At 45.3% G+C, this 17,707-nt stretch overlaps 1 protein-coding gene across 1 annotated transcript in view; it reads right to left on the reverse strand.

Annotated features, from left to right (window-relative positions):
- LOC144134264 (uncharacterized) overlaps window positions 1-17,707 on the reverse strand; it is a 75,188-nt gene that overhangs the window by 45,283 nt on the left and 12,198 nt on the right. Inside the window, exon 3 of the mRNA XM_077667236.1 lies at window positions 2,330-2,400. The gene's annotated coding sequence lies outside the window, so the exon portion shown is untranslated. The remainder of the gene's footprint in view (window positions 1-2,329; window positions 2,401-17,707) is intronic.

Raw genomic sequence — 17,707 nt, forward strand, 5'->3', positions numbered from 1 at the left:
GAAAAAAAGATCAAGAAAGCAATAGGTTAACCTCCTCCTCATTCACAAACTTAAAAAAATCAGCGAAAATGCGAGCACTTTCTGGAGAGCAATGGCTGCTGGCAGTCCACGCAGATTCGCTTAAAATATCGCACTCTGACAAAATTTTCCACCTCTGCACGTTCAACGAGCTGACGAAAATCATGCCACAATGTCATCATATGTGAGCAGAAATATGCCAGCAATATGGTTGTCTCTGGTAAAAGCCAACTGACTATACGAGGCACAGATGCAAGACGAGGAAACAGTTGCGATGTTGTTAGCCCGGGCTAGCGTCCCGTCAGACGATGCGTTCTTCAACGTCTTGGCAGCGTTTATTTCTCTCTGTGGTTTTAAGAAAAGTCACCGTGAGTCTTGAGTCCCGCGTAGGGATCGGTCAGTCTTCTAAATTTTCGAATATCGAAAAAAAATCCTACTATTCGATTCACTAAAAGGATCAAATAGTGCATTTTTAATTGTTTAGCAACCGAACCGAATGTGTTGTGGAGTTAATGAATACTCTTTGAATAGTTGCTACAAGGGTCAATGCAGCATGACGTAGCTATTCGACGACTGTTTCAAAAACAGGGCCCACTCCGGCGCCGCGCTGCATGGTGTCGCGATCGATGTGCGCGGGATCAAGTGTTCAGCGCCATGACGCGATTCGTTCGATTCGCGCCATTCATAATGCAAATACATGGTCCACAGGATTGGGAGGCATAGTAGGGTTCAGGCAGTTTCAGCGTGCAATGCTTTATTGTCCGATCTCGGAGGTCACGGCTGATACGTAGCTGTCTCCCTCTCTCATGTGCTAAGATAGGGTGCTAGCTTATTTTCTGGCAACATCAGTAGTAAAACGTTCTTTACTTATACACATAAAATGACGGTCATAGAGTTAATATACTCGTTTCATGTTACGTACCCTTCAGTGCAACTCTACTCGTATTCGATTCAGCGGGAAAGAAATATTATCTTTGTTCTATACGGTTTTGAAAAGTACTATTCACACACTTGTGTAGTTCTGTGGAATCGCTGAAGAGTGTAGAGAAAACAGTAACCCGCCGGCGTTACCGGTTTCGTGATTAAGCTCCTTTGGTCTGTTGTTAGTGGCTATTTATTAATCAAATAACAATGGAAGGAAAAGATATTGCTATCCGCGGCATCTGCCATCGAAACCTGAAGCACCTGAGATGCAACTACCAAGAACGAAAGGACAGGGAGAGGACAGAGAAAGGGAAAGAAGGGGGAGCGATAGTGAGAAAGGATAGGGCTGCTTTTATCTGCCGAAATTCTTTGTCCATTTGCCGGCGCTCGGGCTCGTCGCATCTTGAATGCGTTTAATCGCAAGCACCGGTTCCCAAACTATTCCCGCTAGAAAAGGGGTCCCCTGAAAGGATTCAGCGGTTTCTTATGTTCAGATGTTCTACTGCTGAGCACATGTTCAGTGGCCTGATTTCGGCCACAGACGCCTACGATGCAGCCGAAACGCTAACATACCCGTGTACTGATATCGGTAGACACGAAAAAGACCGAACTTTCTGAATACGAAGCGCCTCATAGCCCAGGTATAATTCAGGATCGTTCGAATTTATTAATGCTGTAATAAAAATTAGCGCCTCATTTTCGCTAACATCAGCGTAGGCTCGAGTATAGCGATGTCAGTTATCAAGCATAATGAGGGTACGTTTGTTTTCGTTGGGAGTCGTAGACATTTCGGCTTACGCTCTCTTGAAAGACTTGATAACCCAAAGTGTGAATATAAACTTGCGATTTAAAAAGGCAGAAGACTAGGCATAAAAACTGCTCTCGTTTATATTTTGGTTTTCCTCAAGCTAACTGCATGCTACTTATCTTAGGGCAGCAAAATATCCATGGGCCAAGTCATTCTCAATTGTTCTCTTAATCTGCCCTTGAAGTTAGTTGAGTGTGTGATCAGAAGAGTGCTGAAGCTTGAAGCACAAAGTTCATTAAATACGCAAACCTGAAGAAGCTCAACAGCAGCTAAACAGTAACGTTAAAAAGAAAAAAAAAATCACTTTTAAGGGAGCTGGATTTTGTCACTCTCAGGGCAGGAACCACATCCACTCCCCACTCTCGGCGTGGAACACTGCACCAAGATATGACGCACGGGGTTCGCAAAGCGTGTCTTCATTAAAGCCGCACGGCTGATGTGCTGGATGTTAATGATATCCGATAACTTCCAGTCAAACTGGCACCTATACATCACTGGCAACTGCGCAGAATGGGAAACAGCGCGTGAAAAGCGGAGCACGAGAACACTATGGCGCGACAAAATTTTTTGGCTACTTGCCTTCTGTCGCAAGCTGGAATTCACAGGCGGCTGCTGCAGCCCGCTTTCTTTGGAGGCCACTGTCAATCTTGCTGCATAGAGAGTACACATACGTGAGAGAATATAGACGGTGAAAAAATACTGTGCTGGTCTTGACGTATCGGCCGGGGAGCGGCCGAAACTCGCCGCACACTCGGCGAGTGTGGATTGCAGTACATAGGCCAAATTGCTTCCGATTCAGATTGAGTAACTGCCCTTCAGTCCCTCCCCGACTTCTCTCTTTCTAAACACCTCAGAGAAAAGGCCATGAGTTCGATAAACTTAAAGTGACAATATTACAGAACGGCTTCAGAAACGCTTGTGAGCGCGAGCGACGAGAATTAATACTGTGCAAGTGGGCATAAAGGAAAGCCACGGCGCCCTCTCCAATTTTCAGATGTCAGAGACCTACGAAAATTGCAACCAATAGCCAAAGCAACCCTTGAGTGCGTCGTCTGAGGTCATACCCTTTTTGCATGCCGCAACTCATCTTCAGCTTCACAAGCGGGGTTCACAAGGCTCCGACAGAGTCGCAGCGCAGAGTCGCCGTCATGTATACGGCTCGCTTCGCTACGCTGCCGTAGGGTGCGTTCCAATACCTCCCAGTAGACGGCTACTTAGACGTCTAGCCGGAAAGCCGCCATCTTGAGACGCGTTCCATTTCTCACGAAGCCGTCCAATATGACTGCTTCGCCGAAGTCAACATCGATGCAGGTCACGGTGTAAGACACCGTGACGCAGGCTAAATTCCTGTCTAAAGATGACGGAGCTTATGTACATACTACGCGAAAAAGCGCGACATGCACTTTGCGGGCGTCGGACTGTAGCCGGAGTATTGATAAGCACCGTCCTACAAATGCGAGTCATTCCGTTATGTGAATTGGTACGCAAAATAGAGGCTAATTAGGCGGTCTTCGTGGACGTGCGATTCCTAGTAGTGCTTTTATGTGAATCGCGCAGCAAAAGAATGGTGCGGTTGAGAAATTTGCTACAGCGGCGGACGCTGTAGGTATGTTTACATGGCCTCTTTATAACCTGACGATGACGGCTCTTAAGATCGATCTCTAATTCGCTGTCGTTGGGTTCCTGGTCGGGCGTCACGACTGTTGGCGTAACGGCATACAAATGTGTTTTCCTGTTACTGTATTAGCTGTATCAACTCTTTGGTGCACATTCTTTTTTATCTCTGCAGCATCAGAACAAACACACCGAACGGTGCTGGCATGTTGCGAAATGATTTTAGTCTGTGCAGGATTAAAGCTGGTTGCTGTATTAAGGTTTCTCGCCGTCGCCGAGTACCACGTACAGCAGACAGCAGGTTTAATGGCACGCACGTGTTTTTCTGTTGCAGTGTATAGTAGGAGTATCAGATTTCGCGCATAATAAATTTGTGTTTACAGTCATCCGCATTTTTTATGTTTACAGGACCGTCTGGACGAGCACAATCGAGGAGCATGTACAGTTTAGCGTCAATAATAAAGGAATAACGGTATATGTCTTTATTGTCGTCTTCAGACAGCGGCCCCGTCTGCTACAAGCGTACTGACCGATAGGCGCAGCCATCATTCCGATTTACGCGCAATATTATTGCAACAAAAATGTACAAACTGCTAAAAACACGCTTTTAATGATCCTTATTGATAAGTTTAAGGAAAATTGTTCTATAACTGTTCATAAGCTTTAGTTACATTCTATGCCGCGAGGCGGCGTGAGCAGTTGGCAAATTCCAATATATGGACATGTAGACGGCTTCCTAGACGTCTAGAGAATTGGAACGCGCCCATAGAGGAGTCGCAGCGGAGCGACTGCGCCAGCAGGGGGTGGATCGAATCCAGATTGCGCCTTCCAGAAATGCATGTAAACAAGAAAGCACGTCGCAGCGAAGCCAGGGGAAATTGGGGCATTGTCGGAGTGGTGGGCAAAAGTAGAAGCGCTTGTAAGCATAGCGGCTTTTCTGAAAACTCAGACGCCGGGAGTGGAGTTGAAAACCCGCAGCTGCCTAAAGGCCGTCGTACGATCGTTTTCTTTTTGTTTTCTGAGGATCCGCCAGCATGCGGACGACAGAGCGCACAGGCCAAGCTAATAGGCCACATTCTCACAGCCGGCCTCCTCTGCGGCGAGGCAGCGACGGAGCCGAAAACCGCGGCAGCAAGGGAGCGGCGCTGTGTTCTAATCGAAATTGGCACCGGACACCGGCAAACCAGTCGTGGCGGACGCTCGCTTCTCCCGAGGGACTCCAGTGTCTTTTTTTCGACGAAACAGCGGCGGCGGCGGCGGATCCGAAGGAGATGCCGAAGGTGCGGTGTCGTCTGTCGTGTGCTGGCGTTGCTTTGCTTGACTATTATCGCAAAAAAAAAAACAATGCGATCTCGCAAGAGGTGGAAAATGTTTGAAGTTAGTTGAATAATTTTGCGCAACTCCACAGTTTTTGCAGCGAAACACCACGCGTACAGCACCAAAACATATTTATACGAATATAGCAAGCTACTATTAAAGCGCTGGGCGCACTGCAGTCACATTATTCTGGCCAATAGGAACCAAATCGAACATATGTAGGGGGTAATGAACTCTTATCAATACAGGAATGGTTTGCCGGCGCTTCCTACATTGGCAATTATACTAACGTTCGAGAATTAGGCCAGCAAAACAGTTTGGAGAATATTTTACCAGTATCGGCTAATACACATGCAAATTTTAAGATTTTTCTTGATAGCCGAACTGAACGAATGTCTGAAAGAGATAAATTCGTCATGCTAGTAACGTTCTATACCGGATCGTTTTGCTGACATTCCCGTCTGTTTTAATGCATTCTATTCTGATATGCAACTGTGTGTACAACCATGTCTATCGCAAACGCTTGTATTTTACAGTTGTGTTTTTACTGTATGTGCTCGAACTAGCCAATGTTTTGCTGGGTAAAGGGATGAATTTTTTTCCTATGTTTCTCTCACTCTCTCTCTCTCCATGGTGTCCAGCTAAATGTAACCACGTTTTTAACAACTGAAGGAGTGTCCTAGGCGCGTAAAATGTGTTCAGTACTGCTGGGGTCGTGTGGCCTACTCTGCAGTATCCATTCAGCAAGACTTGAGTTTCAGTCCGGTGTGTGCATATGACACTGAAGCGGCTTTCGCACTTAGCGATTTCATAGCAACAACTTTAAGTCAGATGACAAGCATATTTTGACTATGACCATTGTGATGGTGTTTCCAAATTAGACCCAGGTCGTTTCCGAAACGTTGCCCCCCTCCCGAAATTTGACCTGCATTGATTTGGACCAAAATCTATTTTCAGGCTAATTTCAATGGGCTCGATACGATGCCAGTTTCTAAACTTGACCCTGCCTAGCCCCAAAATTTGACTTCGGCCGAATTGGAGCAACCATAACTGAGCGTCCAGCCATATTGAGCGTGCAACCATAACTGAGCGTGCCCGACACGATGACGACCTCCAAATCTCGTCCGGGCCATTGCCAAAATGCTTTCGCTCGACCTTTGGTATAACCATGATTAAACCCTGCCTAACTTTAGTTTTCGCACTGCACAGTCAATTAATTAGTTTAGACTGACTAGCTAGCTTTTTAAATAATAACTTCTTGTTCGCAGCTAGGTACCATCCGAGTAATTTTTTCTTCAAGCTATAAAAGATAGCGCGATAAACCAAAATACATAACAGTGGTGCTACTTGAGCGCAACAGATGCAAATTCGCTTATCGTATATCCCGCGCCCAGTGCAAACACAAAACTCATAGCAGACTCGTTTATGTGGAATGCTTTGCATATTGCCAAATAAAATAAAGCCGTCATCCGCCCTCTGTTCCTTCGCAGCGGGCGCTTTCGGGGCGCAAGACGCGTGCATCTCCCGACGGTGAAAAAAAAAAGGGGGGGGGGCTTTTTTTTTGCGCCCGCGCATCCACACACTGGCGCATCGCCGCCGCCAAAGCAGTGATAGGGAAGCCGCGATAGAGTCACTGGAAAAAAATTTTCCAGTGACTCTAATCCGCGACGCCCGCCGGCGCCATCTCTCGCTCGCAGCAAGCAAGCCGTGGGTCACGTGAGGCGAGCTCGCGCTGTGACTGGCACATTTTTTGTGGGGCGGGGCTCCGTCGCCGCCGCTCCACGGAAACGTAGAGCAGGGCCCAGCGGCGCCGGCCGCAAGATTTGGGGCGAAACCGGTTCAAAAACATCCCCCTCCGTCGGCTCCGGCGGCGACCGAGTCGACAGAGGAAGCGAAAAACCGGCTGTGAGAATGTGGGTGTAGGCGTCCAGCTGGTCCGGCGACCAGAAAATTGGTTAAACTTCTGTGCAGATGAGCGGGCTCGGCTGGCGACCGTATTGCAGCTATTGGCGGCCTTTTACGTGACGTCTCAGGTACCTCCTCCTCCTCCTCCTGCCAGAGCAAGGTGACCGTCCCTCGATTGTAATGAGGAGGGAGGTGTAGGTGGTGGCCGCGAAACATATTATATTGACCACATGTTGATTTTTCAATAACGTATGTTGCCGGGCTAGTTGGTTTTGCACTTTTTAAAAAGACACACAAGTACATATACAAGTACATACACACAAGTACATACACAAACATGTGCTCTTTCCGGAATAAGCAGTTGGAGGTTGGCGCCTGTCCTTCGTCTCCGTCATTTTGTGCGTGTACTTGTAGCGCTATGTCTTTTTTCAGAAGTGGTGATATTACTTGTGTACAGAGCGACTGCGAACTTCGCGACGTACAGAAGCGGCCGGTGACAGTTCATCTAGTAGAATACTTAATCATCTACGCTAATCGAGTTGACTGAGCGCCTCTTCAAGCCGACGCAAGACCTAAGTGGAGGCGGTGTCACGAAGTGTTTAATTGGAGCTGTTGTAGTTGTTGCAAACGTTTGTAATTCCTGTAAGGATCATCATGGATAGCAGGCGGGTAACAGCTGTCCCTGGTGAATTTGCGGTGCGTGCATAAGCTGCGCAGCACAGTGACAAGTGTCCGCGTAGAGAAAGTGTTTGCGATCAGAGCGAGTGCTTTTACGCGAAGTCTGCTACGTATCCATCAACGATTTTGATCGCGGTTCGTGCGCGCATTGTGCCTGAGAATTGCCGTGTGTGCGAAGCGACACGATCTTGGCCATACGGCCGTCGGAAAAACAGTAGCGTCGCCATCCTGTGCCTTGGTGCTCCATTCAGTACATTTTTTTCTACGGTGTGTGCTCGGGTTACGAATGGCTGGCGGTACTGAGTAACCTGTGGGAAAACATCGGCCTGAAGTGCAAATGTCTTTTCTGGAGAGTCATTTTTTTTATTTCCCGCTCGCTGTGGAGACCTACGTAAGCAAAAAATATTTGTACGATGATTGGGCCACTGAAAACAACTTCGTCTAGCCCTTTCGGTTTAGGTTGTGACAAAATGGCATCACGCGATTACAAAGAATAATCATTGCCGCAATTAAATTACGGCTGGATCACTGTGTACAAGTTCTTAATTTGTGTCAACTTATGTGTCTGTTTCGTCATGAGTATTTCACTTCATATTAAGCCCAAAAAAGTATGGCAGCAGCTTATGTTTCTACACATTTAACTAGGTGACTCGAGAAGTACATTTGTCTTTGTAAATTATGAAAGCTGATTACAAGGATGTTTTGTAAAGTTCAGCAGTTTGGCGGCTGAAGAAAAACGACTGACTTTACGTGACACCACTTTTAGACAGCAGATATCAAATTGAGCCCTGTAGAGCTGGTTTCAGCATGACAGCTTGCCACCCATTCGCCCGACAGTACATTCAGGTCAAGATCTGTGAAACTTACAGAAGGCTACAGCAGGACAGTAAGTACGGTGTACATATATATAGTGCATGACGGTGCATATATTTTCCTGCCTCATCGTAGCTTGGCCCCTGCATATGTCTTGCCAATCATCAGCCAGCACCTGTGGCTCTATTTGTGGCATTAGCACGTGCTTCAAATCACAAAATACAGTTCATACTCTTGCCTGCTAGACTGCTTTGGCTCATTAAGTTGATTTATAGAAATCGGCAAGCTTTTGGAACACATCCCTGCAAAAGCCAGCTTGCTCTCGTTCTTCATGACATGCATTTATACTTCACTTGCAGTATCCCCCTCGATGCTTTTTTTCTTGACTGAAAAAAATCATGTGATGAGATCCTTTATTTATGTAAGGCTGATTTTCTTAAGCTTTAACTTGCATCCAAAAGCTCTAAACTCAATCCCAGCTTTAACATTCAGTCGCAGGCAGATTTTTCTTGCTAATTCTTAAATATACTGTTTTTTCCTGCAACCTCAGACGACCTCCAAGCAATTTCCCTTGGGCCTCAGCTTATTATTACACACATTATGAACTTCCCTTCCATGTTTTGCCACATGCCTGCAATGAAAGTTAGATGCGGTATGCCACCTTGCAATCAGTACCAGCGTTTCAATTCTCCAGAACAACATTTTTCATGCTCTAGAATGGCCTGTTTTCTAATGTTACTAAGAATGCAAGTAATATTTTTTATTTTCAGCATAACAACATTTTGTCCACTTATTAGGCCTTGCTGAGAAAGGGGTGTTCTCTGTACACTGGTTAAAATACTCAGCTAACAATATGGCTCACAATGTGGCATGGTCTTGCCTAATAATCCTTACACACCCACACAGAACTTAGGATATTTACACCCATTCTTACACCCATATACATACACACATACATTTACACCCATATTTACACCCATTACAGGCATTCTAATAATATGAATCTAACCTCGCTAGAATACTGGGATTAGTCCAGATCTGAGCCGCTAGTTTTATTCTCTCAGACTATTTTTGAAGCTACAGTGTCACAGCACTAAAGATTACTCTTCAATTTTTTTATCTCGTGAAGAAACTGCAGTTTTTGTTTTGCTCTTTACCTCCCATAACTAACTAATCTGTTCCGACTCAAGGTTGCTTCTCTATTAGACGCAAAAGCACTTTTGTGCCTCAGTTCATGTCACTGCATTTCAAGTTACATTGTTTCTCCGTGAAAGGCTAGAATGGCGCTCCCCTCCATCTGTTTGATAGAAATAAACCACCTGATTTAATTTGAAACCTCACAAGGCTTACTAACGTCTTGTCTTTTGACCTGGTCAATGCAAAAATCCACGCAGCAAATGACGATGTTGGTCCATTGATTTAGGTAAATTCCCCAAGGCGGAGAAGATTTGTAACAAGGGAGTAATTACTCATCAGCATCTACCCAAGGGCAGCCATACGGCTACAGAGGGAAGCTATACAGGCCCCACAGAAACTTCGTAATTAGACGAGAATTTGTCCTGGTCTCCGTTTCGAACCTGAGACCACCAACTCACCGGGGTAGTCGCTCTACCAGCTCAGCTATTAGGGACGGCTAGCACATGGCAGGGCAAACTCGAAGTGGGAACAGTGTCGGTCCAATGTTTTAAGGGAATCCCTCGAGGTGGAGAGACATGTAATGAGGGAGTAATTACTCATTAGCACCCACCCACGTGCTACATAAAACAAAGAAAAGCTACAAAGCTTTGCTTTGTAGCCGTATGGCTGTGCTTGCACGCGAATGGGTAATTACTCCCTTATTAGTAAATTACAAACTCCTCAAGCTCCACTTTGCACACCATGTCAAAATTTACCGCTGAAATGTTGTCATTTAGGACCGTTGACGTATAATCATTATTAAAACAAATTGGTGTAATAAAGTGCTTAGTTACTCGCCCAGCTCGGCAAATCAAAATCATCCTCTCTGGCTCTCTTATGCATAACGTTGTTCCTTTGGAACTTTCATCACAATCTATTTCTAGTAATACCGTGCCAGATTTGCACAGTAGTTGTGTCGGCAGCTACAGTTGCATTTAAGGTAACTTGCACTCTCTGTACAAGCTAGTTCTAGCTAGCTAAACTAGTGCATTGTAAAGCTAACACGCATTTATGGGCCTATTTGTGTCAGTCTTTCCTTGGTGCATGTCTCTTATCGTCCCTTTAGTTAAGCAGCACACCGACTTAATAGCGCTGTTCGGTGAAAATGCTATGCGCGCACGCTTACGCTTATGACTCTTATATATTGAGGGTATCTAGCACGTGATCATGGTGCCTCGGCCAATGGGAGGCTCTGTTATCCAGCGAGGCGCGAGGAGAGGAGGGAAGCCGGAAAGTTCAAAGCTTTTCGTTACTTTTGCTTCATTGAGGTCTTTAAGAATGCTCAATCGCGGCGATCGCTATGTTCAACGCGGAGCGCATAGTTTTGCCACTCGCGGTGATGAGGCGTTCGCACCGTAGACAACCTAAAGAAAACAGGCTCTGTTCAGAGAGTGTGGTGTCTAGATGACAGAGTTTGAAGTGAGTGCGAATCAGAAGCATGCGCCAATCGGTGCGCAGTAAAACGCTCTCCTGACCTTTTCGCACTTCGCCCACAAGAGGCTATGGGAGCCTTGATTTTGTAAAGTCACTGGTACGCTGAGTTCCAGTGAATTTATGATTTTGCTTGAACGGCTGCTCCGGAGCCGATGCCCAGTCATGAAAAATATAGGAGCAAATGCACGAGTACGCCGAAATTATTATGGTAATTTCTGCCGCAAGATATCTACGCATTTTGCTTCAAACACGTGCCTGTACCGCCGCAAGCGATTAGACGGGAGGCACTGCCGGGCGCACCAATAGGAACGCTGGAACCGTCCGGGTCTCCCCCAAGCAGCAAACTGATCGCGCGCCTTTCTGCCCCACGTCCGCACGAAGGCGAAAAATGTGCGACTCGCATGCTTGCGGATACGCACAAAAAACGACCGTACGTACGACAGCCTTTAACTCCCTGCTGTGACACTAGGCGGCGCTACTATCGCGAAAGCTTCGATGCGCTTGCTTCCATGTAAAGAATGCTTTGTCACCGCTGCCGCTGCGACTTCGTCGCTGCCAAGTAGCCGCGGCAAAAGGCTTAGATAACACTTCTTGCGAAGGGCACATACCCCCCCCCCTCCTCATTTCTCTTTTCCTTCTGGCTACTCTGTCAGCTGTTGTCTTTCACGCTAGCAACAATCTTTCGGGTTCCCCCTCTTTTCTTTCTCTCTCGCTCTTTTTTACCATATCTAGCTTAGGCGGCTAAACTAGCGGTGGGTGCACCATCGCCCGATTGAAAGAAACAAACACCCCTTTAAGCATTTTTGTCCGGCTTCCTTTGTTGCTGGGTTAGTATTCTTTCCCAAGCCCCCTCTCGGCTCTTCCACGAAGATGGAAGAACGCATACATAACTTGATACATAGCACGCCTTGATACATAACAGCGCTTTTTCGATTGCATGATTTCACCCCAATTTAGCTTTTTTATATTCATCGTTAGTGGTGCAGATAGTGATAACGCCAACATAAACATTAAAGAGACTGCCCGCAGCTCTGTTTCGACGAAGGTCGGTTCGGGCTCGGAACGTCAAGAAACGTAACGTTTCTACACCACGTCTGTTTTCTTTCCAATGTAATGCCAGTCCTGCTTTAGGATATATATATATATATATATATATATATATATATATATATATATATATATATATATATATATATATATATATATATATATATATATACTTATGATGGGAGCTGACAGTCACCGAAACCAAGCTGCATAGGGGCACGATATTTTTTTTATTGTGTTGTGCTTATCAGCGGGATAATATTACTTAGATTAATAAATCGTTTAAACAAAATTATATATATATATATATATATATATATATATATATATATATATATATATATATATATATATATAAATATATATATATATATATATATATATATATATTAAGGAAGCAAACCGTCACCGAAACCAAGGTGCATAGGGGAATGTTTTCTATTTTTTGTTACTTCTAATGCCAATCAATTGGTTTAAAGAAAATTACTTATAAACCAGCAGAAAAAAACAACCATGCCTCCGGTGGGATCCGAACCCACAACCTCCGAATATCGCGTCCGGTGCTCTTACCAACTGAGCTACAGCGACGGCTGTCCAATCTGCTGCTTTCGTGGGTATTTATGTTTTGCGTGTAAGCGAACCTTGAGAGTGTTCACCAGCGCCACCCTCGTCCATAGCGGTGGACGTAGCACGTCCTGTAATACCGCAAGTGTGACGTAGAACGTCATCTAACGGCGAGGGCGGAAACTGTGCGAGAACCCTCTTATGCTACCTATGGCATCAAGACTGCCAGAACCGAGACCCCTGTTAAGCTATTAGCAGACAAGGCAAATGAAATGAGGGGCTCGTTTGACAAACATATTAAGGAAGCAAACCGTCACCGAAACCAAGGTGCATAGGGGAATGTTTATATATATATATATATATATATATATATATATATATATATATATATATATAGCGTCCACTAGCGCCATAGAACGAATACCGCATATAATTACTTCAACCTTGTTCTTTACTACAAACAAGGGCAGCCCGACTTGTTCCTTCTACCTCTACGTCGTTGCCACACAGCAAAGTACTGAGTGTGTATATACCGGGTGTTTTAGCGAAGTTTCACAAATTCCTGAGGATATAGGGTTCAATATAGCACAAAAATATGTGTACGATCACGCTCTCTGCCCTCGTGGACACAGTATGCTTCAAAACCCCTCTAATTATCCAGGCATTTAACAAACTCACTAAATAACTTTTCAATTATTGTAGGGTGGATAGTGCCATTTGAGAGTTTGATACCGTGGACAAGGCGATGACGAGTGGGCACCACAACAGTGAGATCGGCATGCCTCCAATGCCTCGTTTTTTCGCTGTGCAGGCTGTGCTGGCGCTCGGCATATCAACTTCGCCGGCTGCAGGCACTGACTCGACGTCTTTCTCTGCTCCGGGGGTTGCAAGTTCTGGGCTTCGGTTCACCGACAAATTCAGCCTTTTACCCGGCCAGGCTCTTCTTTTCATAGAATCCCTCGTCCACACCCGTCCAGCGTCATCGACGATGGCATCGCCACTCACACCGGATTTAAAGCGACAACACGCTGGCTTTCCCTTCAGTGGGCACGGGAACAGTGACATCGGCATGCCTCCAATGCTTCGTTTCTTCACTGTGCAGGTTTGTGCGCACAATTCTTTGCACGCTAGGAAATGCGACGATCGCTGTTTACTTCTGTTCCCATGCCCTCGGGTGTGCTTTGATGCTGCTTGTGAATGTTTTTCAATGATTTTCCTGCTTTTGCGCTCTGGCGACGTTGAATCTAACCCGGGTCCTACGACTCGCTCCCTTGACATAGACAACCTGCCAGACAATGCATCTGATCAAATGAAAGTTATGTTTAAGCTGCTCAAGGATGTACTTTCTCGTCCGTTGCAAAGCTCAAAAGATCAGGTCGAATTAGCAGCTGAATAAAAGGCATTAGGAGTACTCAGAAGAACATCGAATCAAAGTTAGCTGGCATGTGCAAGATGCTTGATGAACTCGAAGAAAAGGCAAAGGAATTCGACGACATGGGTCCAGAGCTTTCACCTTTAAAGAAATCTGTAGAAGACCAACGTATTCGAAATGATTTGCTGCAGTCTCGCCTTGATGAAGCAGAAGATAGATCGCGACGTGAAAACAATATTTAGGGGTACACCCGATGCGGAAGAGACTTGGGCAGATACTGAATCTAAACTCCTGGAAGCCTTGACTAAGGTTGTCGAAGTATGCTCCTCGAGTTAAATTCAACGTGCACATCGCCTGGGAGTTTTTTCCAGAAAAGAAGTGTCGACCAATCATAGCTAAATTTTTGGACACCAAAATGAAAGACAAGATATTAACCCTTCGTAACCAATTTAAAACAGATAACATCACTATCAGTGAAAATTTCTCACCTGCTGCGCGCCAGGCTCGAGAATTCGAATATAATCACGCTGGCCCTCGCTCTTTTAAGATACAATATAACAAGCTGCACATCAATAAAAAATGCTTCTTGTATAACCCTACCACGGACACGTTTGAAGAAATCGTGGCACGTGGCGAATCATCTGCATTGGAATCGTCTGCATTGGATTCCGTAACTGGATCTTGCGCTGCACCTATAGGGAATCGCGACGGGTAATGGACAGTTGTCATCGTCGATATCAGTTCTTTATGCTAACGTCAGGAGCCTACTTAACAAGCATCTTTCTTTATCTTATGCTATAGACACATGCTCAGCTGACATTATAGCACTAACGGAAACCTCGCTCCCAATGCATGTGTCAGATTCCGAAATCTTCCACAACGCTCATTGCTATTCGGTATATCGTTGCGATAGGACAGCTAAGCGCGGCGGTGGTGCTTTACTTGCCATTTACAAAGACATTCCATCTTCATGTATCCAAGTCTTCAGCGAACTAGGACTAATTTTTCCATCAATAGTGATAGGTCATCCTCAGATTGGTTATTGGCGTCTGTTACCGTTCTCCTTCTTATTCGTCCACAATCACTAAGAAACTTCACGACGCTATATATCTTGTTCGCGCACGATTTCCGTCACCACCGCTTTTTCTACTTGAGGACTAATTTTCCAACTATTTTATGGACAGCTCAGCCGCCTTCGTCATCTCCCCCTTCGCATCAAGCTAAAGAATTCGCAAAACTATGCGCCACATTTTCGCTAACTCAGTTACGAGAGGACGGTAAATAACGCTTCGAACACTCTCGATCTAATTCTAGTAACTAATCCAGAGTTAGCTACTGACAAAACATATCTTCCAGGCATCAGCGATTACGTTCTGCTCAATTTCTGCATTTACATACCACGTCCAAAAGTTAATAAAATAAAAAAATCATTCTGGATTACAAACTCGCCCATTTTACCGCTATTAACGATGAACAGGACACATTTGTTCATTACTTTATTGCAAATTCAGACTACTGCTCTGTCGGGGATAACTGGATATCATTGAAAACGAAGGTTCACGAACTAACTGATAAATATATCTAAAAGCGCAACGTCACCTCTAATCCACAAGCACCATGGCACAACTCTCACATAAGACGATTATCTAACAAAAAGAAACGTTTATACCACCGCGCGAAGTTTTCACCATCTAATGCGTAATGGGCGAAGTACAAATCTGCTTCCGACGCTTACGTCCACGCGATTAAACTTACAAAGAATAACTTTTTCTCTGCCACATTACCAGCTATTTAGAAAACGAGTGTTAAAAAATTTTGGTGCGTTGTACACCCTGCGAACGACCCATTAATTAGACTACAAGACGCCTCCAGTAAACTTATCCCAAATGACCTTTGTGCTTCCGTGCCGAATGACAGATTCGTTGAAAGCTTTTCCTCCATTTCAAGCGTTAATCTTCCATTCATACCGCACCACAGGTTCCCGACAATGTCGCCTATAACTGTCGATCCACCTGGTGTAGCCAAATTAATTGAACCTTTAAAAATGATTCTTCACCTGATTCCGACGCGATTATCGCTAAATTCCAAAAAAAATACTTGTGCTTATATTTCAGTTATACTAACCAAACTTTCTCAGCAGTCACTCGACACAGCAAGCCTTCCTAACGACTGGAAAATTGGGAAGGTGGTTCCACTTCACAAGTCCGCTTGTAAGCACTCCCCTCAAAACTTTCGTCTCATTTCGCTCACCAGCACATGCTGCAAATTAGTAGAAGATATCATTTTCAAAAATGTCGTTACCTTTCTCGATGAGAATTCATTTTGCAACCCTGCGCGACATGGTTTTCGTCAAACATACTCCCGTGAAACTCAACTACTAGTCTTTACTGATAAGCTATACCGCATACTTGACAACTCATCATGCGCTGACTGCATTTTGTTGGACTTTTCCAAAGCCTTTGATAAAGTATGCCATAAACTGCTGCTACATAAACTGAGCCATCTTAATCTCGATCCTAACGTCTTCCAATGGATTAAATCTTTCCTTCTAAACCGTTGGCAATTTGTGCATGCTAATAACACTAATTCACCGATTGCTAACGGGCTATCGATTATGTGAGCGCGCAAATGGACGCTGAGCTGGCTTTCAGACTGTATGCTGCCCAACATCCTGGCCGTCGTGTGCCGACTTATTCCACGTTCGTATCGATATTAAATAAATTTAGCTCTACTGAATCAGGTCTTGTTGAGAAAAGGAAGAGACCAGGGATCGCAATCAACGATTTTGAAATTGATGTCCTCGCGTACGTTTCTATCAGGACCGCAGCAAGTGTCAGGGAAATCTCCAACGCGCACGGAGTCAGCCCGGCATCAGTTTGGAGGCCACTATCAAGACACAGCTACCACCCCTGTCATGTGTGTCTTCACCAGGAACTGACACCAAATGACTTTCAGAAACAGCTCGATTTTTGCAACTGGTGCCTAATTAAATGTGATGAAAACCCGATGAGAGCGATGGGAAAAACTTTAAAAGCAAGATTTTGCATCGCATCTGAAGAAAGGACCATTGCCTTCAATATTTCTATAACACTACCTTACAGAGTTATAGTATTCAAAATTTTTATCCAAGAATGCTGGACATGTCGCCGAGTGTTCTAATTAGCCGCAGCGCAGCCAGACTGCTCCGAATTAACGGCATTCCCGCTATTGAGTAGCAGATTGGTTTGAATGGACTGGACAAGCTGTCTGTGAAGTTCCCTTAACATTCCATGGCGCCATTTAGTCTCTTGGTTGCGAGGAATGCCGCGTTTCTGGAGCCACTTAGCCTCAGGAGGTTGAAAGCTAAACATTTCGGCAGATTTGACTATCTGGTTGAGTTTGAAGACTTATATTAACATGCACATCTCCACCCAAAAAAATTTAATCTCTAATCCAAAGTTTCGAAGCCAGCTCGGCTCCTTCATCAGGGCTGACTGGGGGCAGTGGCTAGCGTCTTTAATTATGGGGGTAGGGGGAGGGGGCTCAAAAGAACGAAAGGTGTGATGCGAAAGGCGTGGGGGAGGGGGCGATGTGGGTTAAGGTTGTGAGTCACGCTGGTGCACTGTAGGGATGTGCACTGTGGAGAGGTGCAGTTTATTATAAGCCTCAGAGGGACATCCGACGGGGACTCCACGGCGGCTGTATTGAAGTCGGCGTGTCGCTAACAAAGGGACCCGTGCTGTCCTCGTCTCCGCTTCTTGCGGCTGATGTCTTTGTGTTCTTCGTGCCGTCAAGGGCATAACCCGTACTGAAGAAACTTAGGCAGGTACGGCGGTCGACGTGCATGCGGCGCCAAGGGGTTACCGAGGCTTCGGGCATGCGAGAGATGCGCCTGGGTAGGATCAAATGACCGGTAAGCGCTTATTCCCTTGACGACTGTTTTTTTTTCTTGTGTAAAGAACCGAACGTCTTCAGTGATAGTTCCTTCGGCATACGTTTGTCTCGCATGCATGCGTGCAAAAGAGAAAACCAATGTCAAGGTTAGGAATGTAGTAACT

The sequence above is a fragment of the Amblyomma americanum genome, chromosome 1 (genome assembly GCF_052857255.1).
Source record: "Amblyomma americanum isolate KBUSLIRL-KWMA chromosome 1, ASM5285725v1, whole genome shotgun sequence".
In the NCBI taxonomy this organism is placed as follows: Eukaryota; Metazoa; Arthropoda; class Arachnida; order Ixodida; family Ixodidae; genus Amblyomma; species Amblyomma americanum.